Source organism: Phaenicophaeus curvirostris, chromosome 2, assembly GCF_032191515.1.
Source record: "Phaenicophaeus curvirostris isolate KB17595 chromosome 2, BPBGC_Pcur_1.0, whole genome shotgun sequence".
Classification (NCBI taxonomy): domain Eukaryota; kingdom Metazoa; phylum Chordata; class Aves; order Cuculiformes; family Cuculidae; genus Phaenicophaeus; species Phaenicophaeus curvirostris.
Window position 1 is genome coordinate 122820690 of NC_091393.1, and position 22594 is coordinate 122843283.

The following is a 22594-nucleotide window of genomic DNA, read 5'->3' on the forward strand; positions in this document are numbered from 1 at the left end:
GCAATATTGTAAGGAGAATACAGGCTGGAGTAGTGGGATCTGGCTCTGGGATATAAGAAGTCATGAAAAAGAGGGGGTTTACATTGTCTGTGGCAGCTTGCAAACAGTCCCACTTCACCTTTAGTCTGAACTCAGTGCCGCTTAAGTCTGTTCTCCTATCCCGTGTCCTTGGGCAGGAGCAGCATCCAAAGCATGAACCTGCAAGGACAGGGAAAAGTGTGATGAAAATTTTAGCATTTACATATCTACTTACCAGCAGATGCTCTGGATATGACTAAGTGGTTGGTGTGTGTCCTTGGACAGTATGTCGTGGAAGGGGTTTTAAGAAGGCACCTCTGAATCCCTCATTGTCCTGCAAATAAATTGAGAATTGTGAATTGGGTAACACTCAACAGTCCTCTCCATGCCAGTATCAAACCAGTCAAATGAGTGGGGTCAGATAATCTTAAGTCATCTAAGGGCATATGTAGAGGAAACATATTAGGAAATCACAGTTAGGACCACAGCATCACAGCAGCAGAAGACAATCAGTGGACAGCATCAGAAATAGAAGTAGGTGATTTCATGTCATCCCTATCAACTACGTGTGGAAAGAATAGAGGGGAAGCCTGTCTGAGGAATCAGACAGATATCAGAACTGTGAAACATGGAGACAACTTGATCACAATGTTGGTATGACATAAATCATCCTAAAGAAGGAAGGAATCTTTCCTCTTCTGATTGTAGTAATGATCTTCCTTCTTGAACGTTTTGGTGTTGTCCTGGATGTCTCCTGTGGCAACAGCAGAGATTTACAATTACATATTGTGCTACTAATTACTATGGCTTGTCATCAGTAACTTGTGACACTACTATGGCTTGTTAGCATATCTCCTGTGCTATGGCTTGGTAAGAACTTGACATAATTAACTTTCAGAAGGCAGCATCTATATGGTGAGGTAAACTGTGGCACTAATAGTACCAGAAGTATAACCATTTTGTCACTGTTTTAAAAGCAGTTTAGAATAGTTGTGCCTGGAACCACCCATCATAAGCCCTGAGATGAGATCTTATCACCTGATGCTGTGTTATTAGCAGGCTTATGAGAACAAAAGGAAGCACTGTTGGGTAAGAACCTCAGTGCAGAGCTGCACAGTGAATCAGTGTTGTGAATAGTACAGAGAGGTCAATGGCAACTTGATGAGGGAGCTTTACCAGAAGTTTTATGGAGCTTCTGAGATGGGAGGGATGACTAGACAAGACTAGGGCCTTTGTAATAAACTGTATGATCTGCAACCTGGAAATACTCCAAGAGAGAATTCCCCCCTAAGTGTTTGACAGAAGAGTCCTGGTAGACTTTACAGATTAACATGGGCATAAACAAGTACTGCCTTCTGCTTTAAAATAATATTGTAGGCTGCTAACAATACTTACCTGTTTTTACCAATAAAGCCCTCAGTAATCTATCTTTGAAAGTGCCTAAAGGTGGGTGCCCTTTATTTAGGGTTTTGTATGTAATGGCTACAGTGTTTATTCCTTGAAATATTTGTTAAAAAGAAATTCTTGTTTGAGCTTTAGAGTAGCCGTAAACTGAAGATGAAAGACAGAAATGTCACAGCATCTTTCTAACTGCTTCTTTAATAGTGTGATAATAGTGTAAGAAATCACAGCCAATACCAGGTTTAAAAAACAGTAGCACGTGAGCTATGGAGAAAGTTAACTGAAGGCTAATAGGAAGATTTGAGATTGCAGAAAAGAAGGAAACTGAGGGATTTGTCTGAAGTTCTGAGGTGCCTTCCTGCAATACAACATTTATAAGAGACCATTTGCCTGTGCCTGCAGGAAGGAAATATTCCTTAAAATTCAGTATCTAGGGCTGTCAGCCTCACTTTTGATGCCTGTAGCTCAACAAGAGACAAATGCCAAACTCCTAGCTCCTGTAGATGGTACCTTCACATACTGTTTTATCTCTAAAGATCTGCCACTCAACTAGGTTTAGTGACAAAATCAAAATTCATTCAGCAAAGCAGTCTTATCCAAGCTTTCTCTTCTCCCTATCTTTCTTTGATTTCTTATTCAACAGAAATGCATTTGCCTTTGAATCATCACTTCCACCAGTCCCGTCTTTGGGAATTCAACATTAAAATACCACAATTAAATGATATGTTATCCAAGAGTTCTTTGCTGTTCAGAGAATTTCCTCGGTAATTAGAACATTGCTAAAGTTCTCATAATTGAACTGCAAGAAATATTAATCTTTCCTACATTCCACCTTGCTCATGATCTTCAGAATGTTTTAACTTTGGATAAGGATGGCACATTAAATTCCATTTCATTTTTAGTGTAGTAGACCATCCTAGTACCAAAATCTTTATCTAAATCTCATATCTCTTGCTATTATATTAAGGGGGACAAGTATCCATAAACCCTTTGTGCTTGTGAAAATGTCTCCCTTACTTAGTCCTGAGGTTTTTGTTTCTTCAACAGGCTTCTAAAACCAAACAAATATCCTCACAATAACAACAAAACCAAAAATATACATAACAAACAAGGAAAAAAACACTAAGAAATTAACGTGGTGCTGAGGAATTATGAAGTTATCTAAGAAAGTTTTGATGAGGTTTTCAAAATTTACAGAAGCAGAAGGTGGCTGATTCTTGGTTTTTTTAAAATCTCAAAAATCAGAAATATTTTTGTCATTACATGAAGTCTCCTAGTAACCACATGATTCCTGATGTGTTGTTTCTGTGTTTAGCACACAAACCATGACAGAGAATATTTTGCGGACTAACTTCTAAATTACTGTCCCGTGGCTATGCCTTCATTTTACCATGTACCTGAACTTATATATCTCAGTCATTATAAGGAACATTTCTTTTTGCCCATCATTCCTACATTGCTTTGACCAGTGTTGTTATCACTGTTGATATACTTAACATGTGACTGTTTTTTCCTTTCCATTCTCCACTGTCAAGGGGAACGATGTCATCAGCACGACAGCTGTTCCTTCCCATCTGGAATTCATAAATGGATAATATTCTATTTCCACAAAAAACAGTTCATTGCTGCCTGACTTCTTGGGTTTGTGTGAAAGTCACAGGGTTTTGCCTCTACACACATTCAAGGAAGACTCTGATGATTTTCCTATTGTCAGCACCATGAAACATCCTTCTCCAGTTCTGTCTGCAGGAAACGTAGACTGAGGTGATCTACTAAATTTTTCGTATTTTCTTACAAATTGGATGAAGTGCTGATAGTTTGGTTGTACTGGTGGAAAAGTTTGAAATCTGATCTCATCATCTGCACTAGTACAGAAATAATGATGACAGGCATGGCTTTGACGGTACCCTTGGCATTGTTCTTGGCTTTCAGACTTCTGGGAAGGGCAGAGCTCTAAAGCAAGGTAATGATAGCCCAGCATGTAGCTGGCAATGCCTGGGGCAGACTACCATTTTTTTATTCTAAAATTTGAAGAGATTTTTTTTGTGCAGAATCGGTTTCAGTTATAATTTATTGAGATCAACCTTGTTTCAGGGTCAGCAGTGGGATTGTATCAAAGGCCTGTGAATTTTTCAGATTTATGATCTTTCTCCATAATAATTTACATCACTCACAATTTCTACAGCAGAGGTAGAACATAGGCTAAAAATATGTGCATATATTTAGCATCTGGAAGACCACCGGAGACTCTGAAGTTAAGACCACACACAAGAACAGGCACAAAGTTGAGTTTTTTGACACTCTGATGCATTTTAGTGTTCTGTTCCTACAGGAAACATGTAGTCCCCAAAATCACTGTGAAAAAAATTACATTGTTTGCTAACATTATCCACTACCTCAATAAATAGGGCGAAATTTAATGATCTGGGAGACCATATTAGATCACATTAATATCTTACAATGAGTGACAGCTCTTCCAAGACAGGGAAAAAATCTGGCTGCTAAAGCAAGGTGAAAAAAATCTTATGCTGTCATTGCCTTTTGCCATCACATCTTTTAAAAACAAAACTTCTACACGTAAAATTATAACGTGCTGAAATAAAGCTGGTAGTTTGTATAAATATATATATAAAAGTTATGGGAAAAGTAAAATCTTAAATAAGACCCCAGAGAAATACAGTGCATAGCAAAACTATAATTTTAAACAGATGAGTAACGACTTGCATTTTTAAAAGCTGTGTTGAATCAGAGCCTGAGTTATTATGTGAATTGGATGGAAATGTGCTCCATAATTTGGAGGGCTTTGAAGGAATGTAGACACAGTTCATAAGCTGCCCCACTTAGGTGTTAAAACTTGTTCTTCCACATCTGTGCTTCTCCCAGAGGAAAAGCAATGTCAATGACTTTCTCGTACTTTTTTTTTTTCACAAGTGATTGAGACAACAGGGAAGGATTTTAATGGATATAGCACTTATTTAATCTTTTATCTCCCTAAATGAGCAGCTAAATTTGGTATAAAATTCCCGATACCTTTTCTCTGTGTTTGTGATGGTTGTGTCTAAAATGATGCCAAATTGACCGCCCTTGAACAACACTATTCCCCATGCACATGAAAAAAGTGAATCATGGGCAACAACAGTGAAAGATTCCACAGAGATCTCCACCAGAATGCTGTAATATTGACACAGAGGAACACTTTACAAGGATGGAGGTATAATATGTTCTCCAGGCCAGCTGAAACTATTTTTTTCTTTTCTTTTAGGAGGACTTGCTGCTAATCATCAGACTAATTTCAAACATTTCAGAAAACACCAGATTGTAACAAGCTTAAGTTACATCTGACTTGAACAAAATTAATAGCTGCAGCTGAGGCCACACCTAGAGTGGGGTAACAGCTTATGTCGTCAACAGACTCGGAATCAGTCTAGGTAATGTGATTTAAAATGAAACTTTGCACCCAGTCATCCCTTGCACTCAGGGGATGGTGTGGTAAGGGCACACTGACTGGAAATTCTCAAGTCTTAATGCCCATTATGTTTCTTAGCCCAGATTCAGTCAACAAGAAATCAGAAGAGCATCTCAAATATCTGGAAAAGCCTGTTTTTCTGAGTAACTGCTCGAAACAGTTTTCACTCTGTTGACATTAAGAAAATGGGGAAAAGAAGTCTTCATTCTTTTGAACTATTTAAAGAAATACAGAAAAGAATAATTTTGATTTGTACATTATATGATTTTAACATTTAGAGGAATGTTAGCAGTTGCAATACTGTCTCTCCTTTTGACTGTGTCTGTGTATGTATATCCATATACATAGTTATATCATAATCATATTCCATATGCATAATATGTGCTTCAGACTCAGGTATTTCAAGAGAATATGGACGTATCTCATTACTAATGTAACATAAACAGACATGGCTACATACCATAAAAGATTATATTCTAAAGGTACAAATTGTTTTTGTACCAGAATTCCACCTGCAAACATCTGACCACTTAATCTTTTCAGTCTCTTCTTCAGAATACAGCCTGAAAGCATCACTGAGACTCTCAAGCAGATGGCACAAGTATTCCAGAAGAGGATACTCTGTTTTTTTCCAAAATCTTGGTAACATGTTGAGCTTTATGCTATTATCACAAGAGAATTAAATATTTCCATGTTAAGCAGCTGCTGCACCTTCTCTGTTTACAGTCCTCTTTCACTATTGATGTAAGCCACCCAACCAGTTAAACACCAGCTACAGTTCTCTTTACAAGTGCTAAGGAAACTAATTAAACCTAATGAAAGCAATCAGTCTGCAAGTGTGAGAATGTTCTTTTTTTCCATTTCTGAGTATAGGTATAATGTTACCAACCCTTGGTGGTGGCACGGCACTCAAACATTGTGCTAATGTATAAATTAAACAAGACGTGAGCTGTAGATTAAAAATCTTAAGTGCCAATTCCAAGTCAATACCATAGACCTGCCAATTTTCCATTTCTGGCTTAAAAGCTTACTATTTCCTCTTAAACTTTATTACAAGGTATGAAATCAGTACTATGTAGAGTTTAAATCTTTTCACTTGACTACAGTGCCTCCAAGATTAAATTATGCTAAGTTAACACAAAAAAAGTTAGCCCTTGAAATAGAGCAATATATCCTAATAATTTTCTTAAGAGTTTAGGACTAGATTTTCAAATTCTGTATTTGAGGTGTATTATTAAGTGGTTGAGTAGGGAAAAATGCGGCATGGAATGTCATATTCTGTTCAGTGCAGAAATGTGATTCTCTCTTACATTTATGCAACTGTAAGGATGTTTTTAAGAGCCCCTATTGTCTCAATCAGGAAAAATTATGTAATCTTGCTTTATGAACCAGAAAATACTGTGGGCTTCTGCAATAAAACATTTGCTTACTGTATTCGTCACTTTTCCAAAGCACCATTGTTGGATACCCTTTGGTAAAAATTATATAAATATTATGATTAGATTTTGTTGGATATTAAGTTACAGAAATTTTAAGTTTAAATTACAGTGAAAAGATATTCTGTGATTTGATTCACCATGGTTCTCATATAAAACAGGGCATCCTTTCCATATGTTTACTAAATCTGTCTCAAAAAAAATCCACCTTCAAAAACAAAGAAAATTCTGGCTGATCGCACTGATTTCCTTGGAATAGGTGATTGTGTAGCACAGCTAGATGCTAAGTAAAGAATCAAGCTCAATAAAAACCCCCAAACCGAAGCCACATGCTTTAGTTACAAAATCTGATTTATGGAAGCAACTTTTCAAGTGTCTCAGTACTGTGTAACATTCCAGGCTTATCAGGAAAATTCAGCATCTGTGCTGCCTGATGTTTTTTTGCTGGTTCGATACATCCTAATGTGTGCTGGTGGCTGTGATGGAACATTGGAACATCAGAGGAACGTTGCTCCAAGGAATGTCGCAGAGTGGATACAGCAGTGAGAGAAAAAAAACGGCAGAGGGTCAGATGGAAAGAAAATTGTGAAAATTTTAAATAGTGGCAACAACTTAGCTCATTCCTCTGAGGATCAGACAACAATTGCATTGTAATTCATACAATGCGTGCCGTTGGGGTAATATTTTAGACTGACCTTCCATGATGAGCTGCAGCATGAGAACTCAGATCCTAGGGAAATGCTTATTCCAGTGCAATTTGGTAAAGACTTTCCCTTCAATAGGTTTCATCCTCAACATTCAGACTGTTTTGGTTTTAGAGATTTATTTAGAGCTTTCAAAATCATTATCTTTGCTTATTCTAACTAGTACTACACTGTTGACTGAAATTTTTAAAGACAGTTAATTGCAAAATATAACAAATAGAGACTATTGCATCATTATAGAAATTAATTCCCCCTTTCATAAGAGACTGTGCATTTTTAAGGGACTGTGTATTCCCCCTCCTGTAGAAATGAGGAGTGGAAATGGGAAATACTGCAGGATGCTCCTAATGTTCCGTAAGCTGCTTCTAGACTACTAAAACCTTTGACTACAATCATTTAAAGCTGCTCTTTGTGTTTCCTTCAAAAGTGTTCTGTCATTTTATAGTTTTAAAAGAAAACAATGACACTCACGTTAATCATTACAATTACTGTACTATTTTTCCAAAGCTGCATCTGGGAGTCACCCACTCTCAGATTATAAAGTCTTATGGTGGTGAGTACTTCTTTGGTCATAATCCAAGAACAGATATTATCTTATGCTCAAACACAGCATTACCATGTTTGGCTTCACAAAATTCAGTGTGCATACACAATACTTACAATATTTCATGCTTATAGCATTCTAAGATCAAGATTTTCAGAACCAACTTACATGTAAAAGCTCTATTAAAACCCTCTTGTGGACAACAATTGAAATTACTGGAAAAACATATAATTTTGATTTAGCTGGTTCTAGCTGGATTTTATAAAAATAAGCTAAATAAAAACAAGAGGAAATGCTTTCAAAATGAAACTTGTACATCTTTGTCTTCTTTGATGCTCTGGATATGACTGTTCATATAAACAGATTAAGTTTTCCAAGGCAAATTTCTAGAATCTTACGCATATTCCCAATTTAAGTTACTCAGTTACAAACGTGCATCTTCTCAAGCAGGAAAACAGTGTAAATGATGGCCAGCTGGGAAGAAAAAGTTGTAGGAACTGTTTTCTCAGCTCCTCTATGTCAGGTAATTGGTCATGTCAGACACGAAGAGGTACCTGAGGGAAGAAGGGCAAAGGGAATCTTTACAGAAAGCAATCTCATAATACAGCCATAAGAAATACCTGGTAAGGACTTTTGCTATGTTGTGCACTTAGTCCTAATCTCATCCCATCTAGATGAAGGCATCCAGCAGGCATAGGGAGGTGGGATGCTTTTTTTGCTGTAGGCTCCCTTTAAGATCGATAAAGAGACATTTCCTAAGAGCCATTTGGCTCACCTGTGATCTGATTCATAGATGAGATGTCAGCTATTCTTGCTTAGCAGTCAGAAAGATGATAGGTATGTCTAGTACATGCTTAAAATTAAGTGAAATAAATCTAGTGGCTAAGAGAACAGTGGCTAAAATCACCTAAATCTGATTTTTCAACAGCTTTATGGCTGACAGCAATGAACATCCAAAATTAACAGATACGAGACCAAAATTCAAGCCTTTATTTTACAGCGTAAAGGTAAATTTATAAAACTGATTCAACTGAGTAAATTTCAGGCATTTCTTGGAGAAGTATCTTCAAAGACACCATTTTTATTTATTATTGGAAGGAACAAAAGATTTAAGTCCTTTTAAGAGTGATAGAATTTACAGCCACATTCATATTATTTTAGTTTCATGCCTTTAAAAAGGAAAGAGATCAAAACACTTGAAATTCTAGTAGCTTGTCAGGAAAATGTACCATTGGTTGGGTCACATCTCCTGCTATCATTAAGCACAATGTCATAGGCAGAATGCTTTGAAACAGTAATAAACTGCTACTGCAATGCTTGGGAAACTGAGATGGGAAAAAATGTTTCAGGACAAATGAGAATTCAAGATTATAATGGGCCTAATTCTCTCACATATCATTTACCAAAAATCTCATCATAACATTACTAATTCAAAGGCTTTGTAAATAACTTGACATCTAGAAAAGATGAACAACAAGAGGAAAGTGGCCTTTTCATTTTAATGCTCAATGAAGTAATTATGGTTTAGAAAAAGAAGATGAGTTCTCACTGGCAGATAAGTCAAATAATTATGGTGAGTACGATAGGTGAAAGAGGGTCACTGAAACAAAGAGCAGGGAACTGCACAAACAGATAAATTCAGATTTGAGGCTCAATGAGGAAGAAAAGACAATTTATTCATTTAGTAAATTACTCCAGTAATATTTAAAATATGTGTAGTTAAAATCCTTTTTTATTTAAAAAAAATTAAAAATTCAGTGACTGAAGAATCTAGTGTATCTTGAACGAAATGGAACACAAAATGCAAAAAAAAAGCACTACACTTTTGGGAATATATTGTGGTTGGATGTTTTTACTCTGATAACAAACTTAGAAATAGCAAATTGTAGTAGAAATAAACAAGACCTTGAAATGACATCAAGTAAGTAGTTTTTCTAATTGTTTTTCTCTTCCAGACTTGTTTTCTAGCAGAAATCCTAATGTGGAGCAAAACTGATATCACTAAATAATCTTACCTATTTGAAGGATCATCACAATGCAACAGTATTATGTGGTTTTAAGACCTGGGAGCTGGTCCAAAATTCACTGAAGTCAAAAGAAATTTCTTCATTTACCACATTTGGTATAATTCAGTCCCTGTTTTATTTAACAGCAAGATTTTGAAGTGTTTGCATTGCTTTCCTGTAGATCTGATTAACCATTGTTCCTCACTAAATTTCAGTATTGATGAAATTTATCTACTCCCAATACGTAGTCTATTCTTTCACAGAAAACAAAGTAAAAGGGGACCATTAGGTCTCATAATCTGGTTTCGGGTCCATAAGAGGAAGTCATATTTCATCTCAATAGCCTACATATTTAATTGTAGTGAATATTTCAGTCCTCAAAAGCCTGAAAGGTATGACAGTATAGGATGAGGGGGTCCTCACCTCCTGGGGTGAGGACTTGGGATCATTTCTCCAACTGCCAGAGAAGCCAGGGAACTGAAGAAACCTCAGATTACCTACAGCCCTGCCCCTGGATGATGCATAGCATGGCTGGAACCAAAATACTAACCCCTCAAAAATTTCTCCAGGACCATGTCACCTCTCCCACATTATGAAAAGTTATGTAATTATTAAAATTGTATATCTCTGTGATTAGAGTGTTTTCACATCTAAATCCGTCTAGTCTCCACATTGACGCTTGCTCTTAAACCACAACATAACCACTAAGTGAATGGATGTAGCATGAGCTCAGCTTTCATTAAGCACTGAAGAATCTTCACAGAAAACAGACATTGAAATACCCACAGGGAAAGCCTCCATGTATTTTGCCACAGTTAGACCATTGCATTGGATCTGGCTGAGATGGAGTTAATTTTCCACATACCAGCCCCCATTGTGTTGTGCTTTGTAACACACCAGTGTCTGGCAGTTCTCACAGAGCATCAACATTTCCTCCTCACCAGTAGGATGTGGGTGGGCAAGACACTGGGAGGGGGCATAATAAGGAAAACTGTTCCAAACTGATCGAAGGGATATATTCCCATACCATATGATGTCTCTTCAGCAATAAAAGGAGGGAGGGAGGGGTTGTGGCATTTGCTATTACATTTGTGAGAACAAACGCTATGCATACTGAAGCCCTACTTCCCAGGAAAGTGGCTAGGCATTGCCTGTTGATGGGAATAAATATTTCATTTTCCTTTGCTTCCACACACAGCCTTCAGTTTTGCTTTATTAAACTAGCTTTATCTTGACCTGCAAGTGTTTTTTTCCATCTTGTTTTTTCCCAAAACCTGGTCCTGCTGCAGAGGAGAATGATAGAGCAGCTTGGTGAGCACCTGGTGTCCAGTCAAGGTTAACTCACCACAACAATCCCTACTGTGCCTAACCACTGACCGTGTGTGTAAATTGACTTTTTCAGTCAGTGCATCACCTCCACATGGGTTCACAGAATCACAGAATCACTAGGTTGGAAAAGACTCACAGAATCATTGAGTCCAACCATTCCTATCAACCACTAAACCATGCCCCTCAGCACCTCATCCACCCAGCTCTCAAACACCTCCAGGGATGGTGATTCAACCACTTCCCTGAGCAGCCTGTTCAGTGCCCAATGACCCTTTCCGTGAAATTTTTTTTCTGATGTCCAGCCTGAACCTCCCCTGGCGGAGCTTGAGTGTTCTTTTGTTTCTAACAAGCTATGGAACCTGACTGAAGCTTTTCCAAAATCGCCATATTACAGCCCCCATCCCAGAAAGGACACCATCTTCTTATTCACATAGATTTTTCAGGAAGTTAAGGTCTAAACATCCACATTTGGGCTCATCCTCTATATGGTCCATAGAGAGAAATAGATATTTCTCCATCAAGATTTGTCTCACCCTACAATAAATGTCTAAAATAGACAACATAAATCAAAATATACAGTGACCATTTCCTTTCACTCCCTATGAAGGGAGGCTGGGATATTGAGTTCAAACAGACACTTTTTAGTTGTACAGAGTTATGTGAGATTTCTTTCACCCTTACTGTCATAGAGATTCCTTTCCACCTAAAAGTATGGAAATTGGCCAGTAATCCCAATTTAATACCTACACATATACACAGCATAATCACATAAGCATTGATTTCTTGGGAAACCAGCTTAAAAATAAGAGGTAATAAATCAGTGCTGAACAGTGTTCATTTCTTATCTTAAGGCCCATTATTTTTGTATGGTCTCTGAGGCAGTATAGGCAAGAAATTCACAGAACTGCAATGTTATCCTGGATATTGTTGAATATTATATGATTTAAATATAATTATGAAAATATTTGGAATCTACAATCATTCATTTCTGCATGTAGAACACTTACATGATGACAGCTTCGGTGGAACAGAATATAAGACATTGTAGACTGATAAATGCTTTGTTTGCTTGTAATAACAAAACACAACCGTAATTTACTGAATGTATTTGATCTCCTGTGGGTCTAGATATTCTCTTCATAGCTGTCTGCTCACCCATAGTTCCAAGCCTTTTATTTGGGGAATATGAAAGCCCAGTCTCAAAAAACCTAATTGACATCATTTTGGTAATGAGCAGAACTGAGCTGAATTACACCTACTGCAAGGCTAGTTCACATGCTAAATGTGATAAAAAGTATTTTTACTGTAAATGTGAATCAGATCTGAAATGTTCTGTTTCTAGAATTCTTTTTTTTTTCTGGAATTCTTCAAGGACACATTTCTTTCAGCATTTAAATCTCTTACTAATGTTAGATTCCCCAGAATAGTGAGCTTTATCTCTTCAGGAAGCTGAAAACCTATGACCTCTTCTTGAATATTTTCCCAGCTGGTAGCTTTTTTTTTTTAATTATTTGTAATTTTTTCTAGCATTTCCAAATCATCTGCAACAAAGTATCTTTTTCATTCTCTTCTTTCCAGTTTGTCACCAGCCAGTTTCATTACTGGGGTTAAAAGCAGCAGTTGCCAGAGCTTTACTTCACCCAGCACAGACAAAGAAGAATGTCTGAATAGAAGTCTTCAGAGACAGGCACCTCCAGAAGGTGATTCATCTGCCCTATCTTAGATACCTCTCTTAGGAAAAGATGAATAGACTTTTGACTAGAATTCTGTCAGTGAGAAGTTTCATATAAATATCTTTCAGAAGTGTTTTTAACAGAATATTTTTTATCTAAGGAATATAAATTGTTTCTGTTCCTACCAGCTGATGTATCTCTGGCTGGCTATGAAAAGTGAATTTCCTTATCTCACTTCAGCAACCAGTATATTCAAATGTCTCCACAGTCATTGGTTCACATTACCCCTACCTCGTTAGGTAGGGGTCCATGGAAAAATAAAGAAAGGAGGAATAAACACCCTTCTCCTCATCTGCTTCTCCCTCCATCTCAAAGGTGAAGAAGTTTGAATGGTCAGTTATGGGGAGATACTGCTGTGCAAAATAATTCTCTTCATTTTAGTCACTTAAAAATAAGAAATCCACTTAAAACCATCAATGCAAGTTGCTTCAATGCTTGCTGAAGGCAGACTTGCACCTTGAGAATCATCTTTCCTGATACGAGAAACCTATTTTAAGAAAAGTCAACTTGTATAGGAGATTCTCCTTGTTGACTAGGCAGAGGCCTAGACAGCTAGGTTGCAATAGACACTTTGGGTTTGAATAATTAAAGTTAATTCAGAGCAGTCCCTTGCAAATTTACTGTCCATTACACAGATTTATAGAGACCTAGATAACAAGAACTACATCCTAATAACATCGAAGTTATGGGAGTATGGGAATCAGAGAGACAGATGCTTGGATCCAGAGTACCTTGATGAGGTTAACTAGCAAGCCACGGTCTTAGGGAATGGGACTTGGCAGGTTTGCTGTGAGCCTGCTTGGAAGGAAGTTACCAACAGCACATGCATCTCTTCTCTGTCTTTCACGTTCTCGTATTTGCTCAGCTTTGCAGGCAAAATCCTCCTCTAAGAAACATGCCCACTAAAGATCTTCTCACCATTTGCGCAAACTTCCAAATTCTAATGATTTATATTGACAAATCTGGCTCCTCAAGGGCATTACTTAAAGGGCCCACATTTTTTTGAAAAAGAGAAACAGAGTCTGCACAATTATGAGACTAACTTCAGAAATCAGAATATTTGTGAAAAATTAAACCACTGAAAGGGATGGAACAGCAGAAATTAAAGACTGAAACCTAAGGTCAAGTCCACAGTATTTGTGTGGTCCTGGGCTATTAATTACAGCGTTTGGCCATGAGGACTGATGATAAGAATTCTCAGACTTTCAGAGCTCAGCAAAGACTCAATTGTTCTGTGAATTTCCCCCAGATAACATGACCAGAAAATGCTAGCCAAGCACAAGCAGGCAGCTCTCCAGGCAGTACTTGCTGGGTGTAGCTCTGAGCGTTGCCTTGAGGGCTGCCAATTCTGCTTCAATTTAGGATCTATATTCAGCCCCAAACAGAAAAACAAATACCTCGGCACAGGGGCAGATACCCCTCATCTAATGCAAACCATGAAGAGACAAGTCACTTGGTCGTAGTGACTGATAGTGGCTGGCAATGTACAAGGGGGTAATTTTTACTCCTTAGGCACCAGGATCAGTTTGCACTGGACTGTAGCTGTCCAAGCTGCCTGCCTTGTACTGTCAGGAACAAAGGTAGCAAAAGGGTTGAGAAGCTCTGTGGTGGCTGAGAAGGGCAGGACTTGAAGGAAGAAAAATTGTTTCCTACATTATTCAGATTTTGTTTGTAGGGAGACAAAGTGAAGAATTCAACAAGCAGTTGACAGAAATTCCCAGAAAGCTCAACCATTTTATTTCACAGAGCCTCAAGTCCCATCCTTCAGGATAATACGTTTCAGATTTCCTTCCACATTATCTCATGTGGACCTCTTGAAAAGGGCATAACACGGCAGGACAGAGTGTAACAAGTAACTGTGTGACACTTGCAAGTAAAGTGGAAGACATAAAAATTCTTTAAAATATAGTCTCTCCTAGCGGAAGCATTTTGAATCGTCAGCCTTCATTTGTGATCTGTGCATAATTCCCAGCCACCACTTAAGTTTAATCAACCTCATAACTCCTTCAGTTTCCTGCCACAGAGACAACCCAATGCATAAACATAAAGCACCACCTCCAGTTTTTTCTCCTCAAGGGTATCTTTACGTGCAAGCAGACATTACATGCTCAGGTCCATGAAAAGTACTAGAATTAGATTTCTACAACAATTTTTATGGCTGAATCCGCCTTTGCATCCTGAAAGGTCCTGTGCTTTTATTTTTATCAGTAAAATAGAAGATTTTTGTGTTGGCTGTGCTACTCTAATTTAATTCCCCATCATAGTCACTGCTCCATAGCGACAATCAGTGTCTAACTAAAGGCAATGATTTTTAATTCATTACATGTGTTCTTTTAACTTGTGTATATGTATTGCTAACTTTCCTTTTTGACTTTTTCTCAAGAGCAGAAATTAAATCATCAGTGCTAGATGCATAAAATGTTTTATATGGTTCTATGTTTCAGATTAATTTGCAAGTCAGAAGTTTCCAGTACATTGTGCTTAACAACAGCCATGTATTTATCTTGACAAACGATGCAGGAAAAACTAATAACGATGAGGCATGTAGAGAGCCTTTCATCCAAAGATCCCAGGACACACGACAAACTTTACATGCTGATTATAGTCTACACTCAGTATTGTTCAAACTTTCCATTGTCTTCAATGGGCATAAATGTAAATAAAAATCTATGCAAAGATAACTTCAGTCACTGATATTTAGCTAGGTCTGGGGTAAGAAGGGCAAACAAGAAAACAGGTCTTCCTCATAGTACAACACAGAGCATGAAGAATACATGTGCAGATAGTAGGGGGGCAGCATCTTTAATTACTCAGTGTAAACCACCCACAAGTTGTTTTCTTACTTTCTTCTCAACAGCATTTTGAGTAGCAAGCAAGGGGCAAAAGAAATATTTGGAAGGTAATCTGACTTTGGTGTTGTCTTGTGTTATTTTAGGGCAAAAGCTTGCCTTTGACTCATCTTTTTCATGGGGAGAGGCAGACAGGGAAGATGGTCACTTCAAACTTCACTGTCCTGCAGGAGATGGACCCAGCAGCTCCTTCAAGACAAGCCCCTTTAGTCTGGATGGGACCCTTGACTGAGTAAAGGAGAGAGAATTATGGCCTCAAAGTCAGGGGGGTTTTGCTGCATCAGTACATTGTTAGTTTGGAGGCTTATTTTAAAGGTCTTCTCTTGTATTTCCTGTCTTACTGATGTCTTCTCCCATGCTTACATGATTTTTAAGCAATCAAAGCTGTGCCAAAACCCAGAATCTTATATATACAAGTACCTGTGGATTTTTCCAGATCATTGTGAGCTGAATAGGCTCTATGGCTTTTATCTGTGGGACCGAAAGGGTTTGCTGTGTTTGATAAAATGCTTTTTTCTTCTAATAATTCTTGTATTCCTAGACTTAACTAGTTCAGGCTAAATCTCCCATTTGTCCAGGATCCTAGTATCTTTTCCTTGTCTCCTTAAATAGGTAACGCTGGCAACATGGGCTCATAAGAGAGTTCCTACAGGAAATTATAGATTTGTCTTTGAAGGGAATACAAAGCAGTAGTCAGCACAGCCCAAGCAGTCACCTTGCCTGTTGGGAAGTAAAGATGTTGGAGTCCAGAGAAGTTAGGTTGAGCCTGTCAAGATTTTGGAAGGTCCCTGTGAGCCTCAGATGCTCCTTTCTCACATTTCCTCTTCTCTCTCCCACAGAATGGATTTTTACTCTCTAATGTTCAATATAAACAAATATAATGTATGCAGTAGCTCATTATATTATACAACTATATCAAATATGATATGCTAGATGAGTAGAGCTAACTCACAGTGGAATGGGTCACATCTATAGGGTATTTTCTCAAGTGCTGCAGTTACTATGATTAGGATCAGTTATGGTGAGGCATAAGGGTTAGAAGAACATGATGTTTATGAATACCTGGTTTGTGAGTAGTTGGCTTCCTGGAGGAATCCCTTGACCTTCCCCTTGACATCCAGAAAGAGCAGTGTGGATGTAGCTACTCACCCTTTGATGAACAGACATGAAAGCACAAAAACTACGACAATAACACGTCCACTTATGCAGAGAGAGCTTCTTGTATTTAAGATTAGATAATGGATAGATCTGAAAGCATAGGGGGATTTATCTGAGAACACAAAACGCAGAAACAAAAACAGGATGATGAGGAACAAGAACCTAATTATAACCTAAAATTTCATTTTATTTGGGGTTCTGCAATTGTTCTTTTGTTTATGGGAAAGGGAGTGACATTAACAAAATAAAAGATAATCCATTTGACTAACATCAAAATACTTTCTCTATAGTTATCTAATTTTTTTAATCTTTGTTTTCCCTTATTCATTTAATCAATTTATATAAGAGCAGCTGCTGGATACTCATAGACAGAAAAAAAGAATTTTAAACAACTGGGACCTTTACACAGGGAATGCTCCTATGCAGAACCAACCATCTTATTCAGGATAAAGACCAACGTCTTTGCCTAGATGACTCTTTCAAGGGTGCTTGCAATGGGATTTTTAACTGTTCGGAGTGAGACTCCCCAAACCTCTGTTCTTATATCCAGTTCTTATATCCACTCAGCCTGTTGTCTTATCTTAAACTATGCAAAAAACATTTTGTAACAATAAAAGACTATCCTACCTGGCCATTTTTGCATCTGCAGAAGGAGTATGTAGTGCCTATTTTAAAATAAGTCTTACCTACGTACAATTTCATCAATTCTGCAGCAGGAATCACCTCAGAAAGTCTCAAGGATGGCCGTATTCTCCATTTTCAACGTTAATCAACACATTTGAGCATAGAGTTGGTCTAGGCACAGTAGGAGCTGCCAGGGAAAAGCTTCAGGACACGCTGAAATTCCCACCTGGAAAATTCCTGTGCCAGCTAATCAAATGCTTTGTGGTGAAGAAGACTAGGGGTTAAGATCACCTTGTTTCAAGTCGCTCCACTGAATCAGACCAGAGTATTACCTTATTTATGCAGCTAGATGAGGAGCTCCCGAGATACCTAGGGAACTCATGTCTGAAGTGTGCTGGGTTGCACATAGAGACAGACCCGAGCTGCATGATGGTTATAGGATAAACTTGAGCTTCATCTTTATAAATTAAATTCCAAAGCCCTTGTCACAAAATACTTCAAAAATGTAGAAAGAAAAAGGGTTTTGTTCTTTGCCAAAGGAGATATTCTATTTCAAAATATCAAGGTGAAACATTTCAACAGGTTTAATTTTCTCTATTCTTTTCAGCTAAAGGTAATCAACTAATGCTGCCTCATTAGCTGAGTATTTCAGTCTCTCACAAATACCATTTTTCAGCAGATTTACTACTCATTGAAAAACTCCAGCCTGGAATTACTTTTCTTTGTCTTATTATCTAAAATTGTCTGTGAAGTAGATTGTGTGCTGTTGGTTTGTTTCTCAAGTGTCAGGAAGCGTAGCATTTCAAACAAAGTATTCATCTGTCATTCTTAGTTCAAGAATTTATGGCACAGACCCTTTCTCTGACCACCTCGTTTCACTGCACCAAACTAACCAAATATCTAGAGTGTACAACCAAACTTTTCTGTGTACTTGTTTTACAAGCAGCTATTGAGGATATTCTGACTGCACCACTGCTGTTGGGGTTAGTATTTAGGTTTAGTATTTGATAGGAATGGTTGGACTAGATGATCCGATGGGTCTTTTCCAACCTGGTGATTCAATGATTCTATGATTCCGACTCTAGGAAGGTTCTGTGTAATCCTATATGTACATTCTGGCTTGAGTAGCTCTTCCTTTTGTTTAGAGCTAGTTTCGCTTGCTGCATTAATTTTTTAAATAATTATCTTTTCATTTAAAGCTTTACAATACCCCAATTTTATACATTAGAGTAATCTCAGTATTTGGCTTGAAGCATTCAAATTTTAAAATTAAATTATTCACTTGTCCTCCACACTGTACCCATGTACAACATTTGTGTGACTGGAAAGACAGATGCTCTTCATCTGCCCTCAGGCTTCAAGCACAGGCTACATTTCACTGCAACTTCACTGCTTGTTCATGCTGCAGACAGTGTCAGTCATTCAGGAAAGGCAGATAGGATGCTCTCCCATTACAATCTGTGAAATTTTTCAAAAGGTATATGCAGATGCACACCCTGGAAACAGCCTTGCCCACTGGCTACCTTTTACCTCTCTTCCTTAGCTACTCTCTGAGCAGAAGTCACGGTTCCCACAAGTCAGTCCTTGTGAATGCTTAACCCATTTTGATCAAAGTACACTGGGTTAGCCATGACCTATTCCCGTTACTTAAGCTAATATGACTTGGTGTAACTGAAATGGGTAAAGAAGTACTCACACAATCAGTTCTGCTAGAAAATAAGAGCAAGTCAGCACTGATGCACAGTAATCTCCTCCTAAGCAGAGCCGGGCTGAGAAAAGCACATCTGCTCCCAGCCTGAGTTATGCTCCACAAATCCCCATCCACAAAATTAGCCATGCTCTGCTATACATTGCTGTACAAGACTTTCAACTTACTTTTGTATTATTATGAAACTAGTAATCGCCATGACTGTGAAAACATGAGAGAGTGAAACGAGGGACATTGTAAAGATAAACACCTGAAATTACAGCTCTCAGGATATGGCTTTTCCTTTACTTTCCAAAAGAATGTTAAGTCTGAAACCTAACTGCCACCATTTCAAACAGGGCATTGTTAGATATTTTACTGCTGAATGTTGTAACAAATCCAGCTAGCTTGTGTGCTAAAATTCCAGAGATGCTCAAAATGATCTGTGTCCTGAGATGGCTGTTAAGGGAAAGTCATCAAGCTATTGGAGTCTGCATTACATCCTTGGAGTGAGAAAAATGGGAAATGGACTGAGCATAAAATAGAGTTCTCCAAGAAAGCAGATGATATTGTTTAGAATCGTGCCTGCAAGTATTTTTCTTCTTACCTAAGTTACTGCACCTTGATCTTAAATTTAGTTCCTGTTAAAGCATTTCAGATATTTTACCAACATAAAAGCACTCAGGTATCCTACCATAGGCTTTAGGTTCGGCTGGCCAGAGAGTACACGAGGTGATGATCTCTGATACAGGATGTTTATACCAATAGTGATACAGAACACAGGAGCAGGCAGAAGCTGGAAGTTTTGGGCTACAGTTTGTGCTAACACTCCACTTTGCAACATTATAAAGACAACACAGAATAAAAAAGATTTAGGACTTCAGACTTGCCAACTGTAAATACATTATTTATTAGGGAGGTTCTTTAAAGTGGAGTTAATAATCACTTGCCTGTTGGACAGATGTTTTTTCATGTTTTCAGCTGTATAGGAGTAGAAGAAGAGCAAATGGAAGAGAGGACTTTTTTCTGTACAGGAATGTGATATAAACTGCAATGACTGAAAGAGGTTTTTTTTCAATTAAAGCTAGATCCATACTGTCCATATTAGCACAAGCCCATTTTACTTTCTCATTCTGCCTGCTCTCTTAATAAAAGCAATGTGCACACCACAGCAGGAATGTTCTCAAAAATTCAATTTCTAAGCACAAGGTATCTAGTGGAGTTCCAGCTTACAGGCTTCAGAGGGGACATGAAGCATCACGCTTCAGAAAACCCATTGGGAAGGTAAAACGTAGCCTAGGACCAGGGGCATTTTGTGATAAACTTACTCTTAATTGTATAGATGCTGTAATTGGAGGCTGGGGGAGGCAAAGATCTGATTTTAACTGAAAGAAAGCAAACAATCTAGTGAGTAAAATCTAAGTGAGTCTTCCTAGGCTGTGTCAATGCTTCTTTTAGTTACGACCTTGCAAATGAGTTGAGTCCTCATCAGTACACCATGACACAAGCTAAATGCCATTATGTCTTTTCTTTCTTCTCCACATGAATGTGCCTTAACAGAGAGCTCAAGGCTCGTTCTGTTTATAGGAAATGACTTTCCCATACAGTACAAGAAGACGTTTTCCTTAAACTGCAGAAACAGATGTAGGAACAAGGTGAAGAGTTACAGGCCCATGTTAAACCAGTAAGATTGACTACAAACAGATTACTAGCAATTTATTTAAAACATCAGAAAACCTAATCATCTTCATTTATACGAATACAGGATCAAGTTATTTTTTCAGATAAACTTTCTATAACCAAGGTCATGTCTGGAAAAACTCATGCAAACAGCAAAACTCATGAACTTAAAGAAAATATTTGGCTTGCTAATGAGTCACTGTAACCTAATCTATTCTTAGGACAGATTCTTGCTCATTATCGGAACTAGATTTGTATTTCCATGCATTTCAAAGTGCAGTTTTACTGCTCCCGTTATATGTGTACCATTCTGCCCTTACACAAAAAATATTTAGAGATAATTATTCTATTAAAATATGTTCTGTTTTCATAAGGGATAATCATCCATCAGTCATTATGCTCACCTATGCTGCCTGGCATAAAGTAGGGGTTTAGCAAACAGGAAAAGGTGGTTATTGCAATATATGTAGCCTTAAAGTATTTGCGGTGGGTTTTGTATTCCTCCAACACAACCTTACGGAAAACAATATATTTAGAAGACTAATTAAATTAATTTTCTTTAAACAAAACCTGAAAATATTACCAAAATTTGCAGTAAACACAGGAGATTTATATCATCAGGGTAGCTATAGCCTAACAATAACATTATCTTAGTTGACATTCTCTCTAAACTTTTTTTGCAGATCACCTAAATTAGCCTCTCTTACAAAATTCTGGGGATCAAATTTCTCATCATTGGGCTCAAACAGGCAGGATTTGGTTGTGTGCAAAGTAGGAGGGTTTTGAACAAGAGACACACTATAATTTCTGAAAATTACAAGACTTAGAAACAACGGACATATCATCATACTCTGAAAAGAAAAACATCAAAACTCTCAGAATCTAACTACTAGGTCTGCAGCCTGGTCATCAAAATTAATGTTTCCTGAATGCAGAGAAGAACTTAATTAATGCAATTTAAAGATGAGGGGGGCAACAAATATTCTAGTCCAGCTGCATTTTTCCTCAGAAAAAGGGTATGTGCAGCCAGAAAAAATAAAGTATGTCCATGTAGTCTCTGACTGCAAGTGTTTCTGGGTCTATTTTAAGTGGCACTTTCTAAGACACCCTGAAATAAGTTATTTAAAGACATGCTCTAAAGTCAGAGAAAGAGGGCTTTGAAGGGAACCTTGCCATCAACTGGTCCAGGCCTTTCAACTTTTTTAGTTCACATTTTATTTTGTGCCTCATTTCAAGTGTGTGACTTCAGGGACAGCAAGGTGCTTCATGCCTCATTTGCTGCGGTAACACTTTCAGCAAAGAAGAACATAGCTCTGGCTGAGAATTTTGTCTTATCCAGCACTGGCCCAAAGTCAGGATCTGCTGTATCTAAATCCTTCCAGACAGAGACTTGTTCTATCATTACGGTGACATGTTTTTCTCTAATGTTTTACCTAAAAATAACCCATGCTGCATTTTAAGCTGTTATTTCATGTCATGTCTATGGACATGGGGAACTGATTATTTTTTTCTTTTTGCTGGCAGTCCTTTGTGGCACTGTTACCATGTCCTCATCAGTCTTCTCATCTTTAGGCTAAGCAAAACAAATTCCCCTGGTCTCACCTTAAAGGTCATGTTTTCTACATCTGTGGATTATTTGCACTCTCTTTGCTGGACTCCCTCCAGCTGGCCCATCTGCTACAGCGTACAGTCCAAAACTGTGAACAGGACAAGTCTTATGGATGCTGAGTAAAGCAAAAGGAGTAAAACTTACAGCACATCTGCCATATACCCGAGTATGTGGTTTACTTTTCACAGCATGGGATCCTTCACTGACATCCAGTTGGTGATTCAGTGTCGTCTGTTTAACTTCTGCTTTGCCAAGAGTGCTCTCTTTCTTACATGTATGCAATTAATTACTCCTCAGGGTAGTATTCTGTACCTCTTCTCACTGAGTTGCTTCCTATTTTTCCCCCAGAA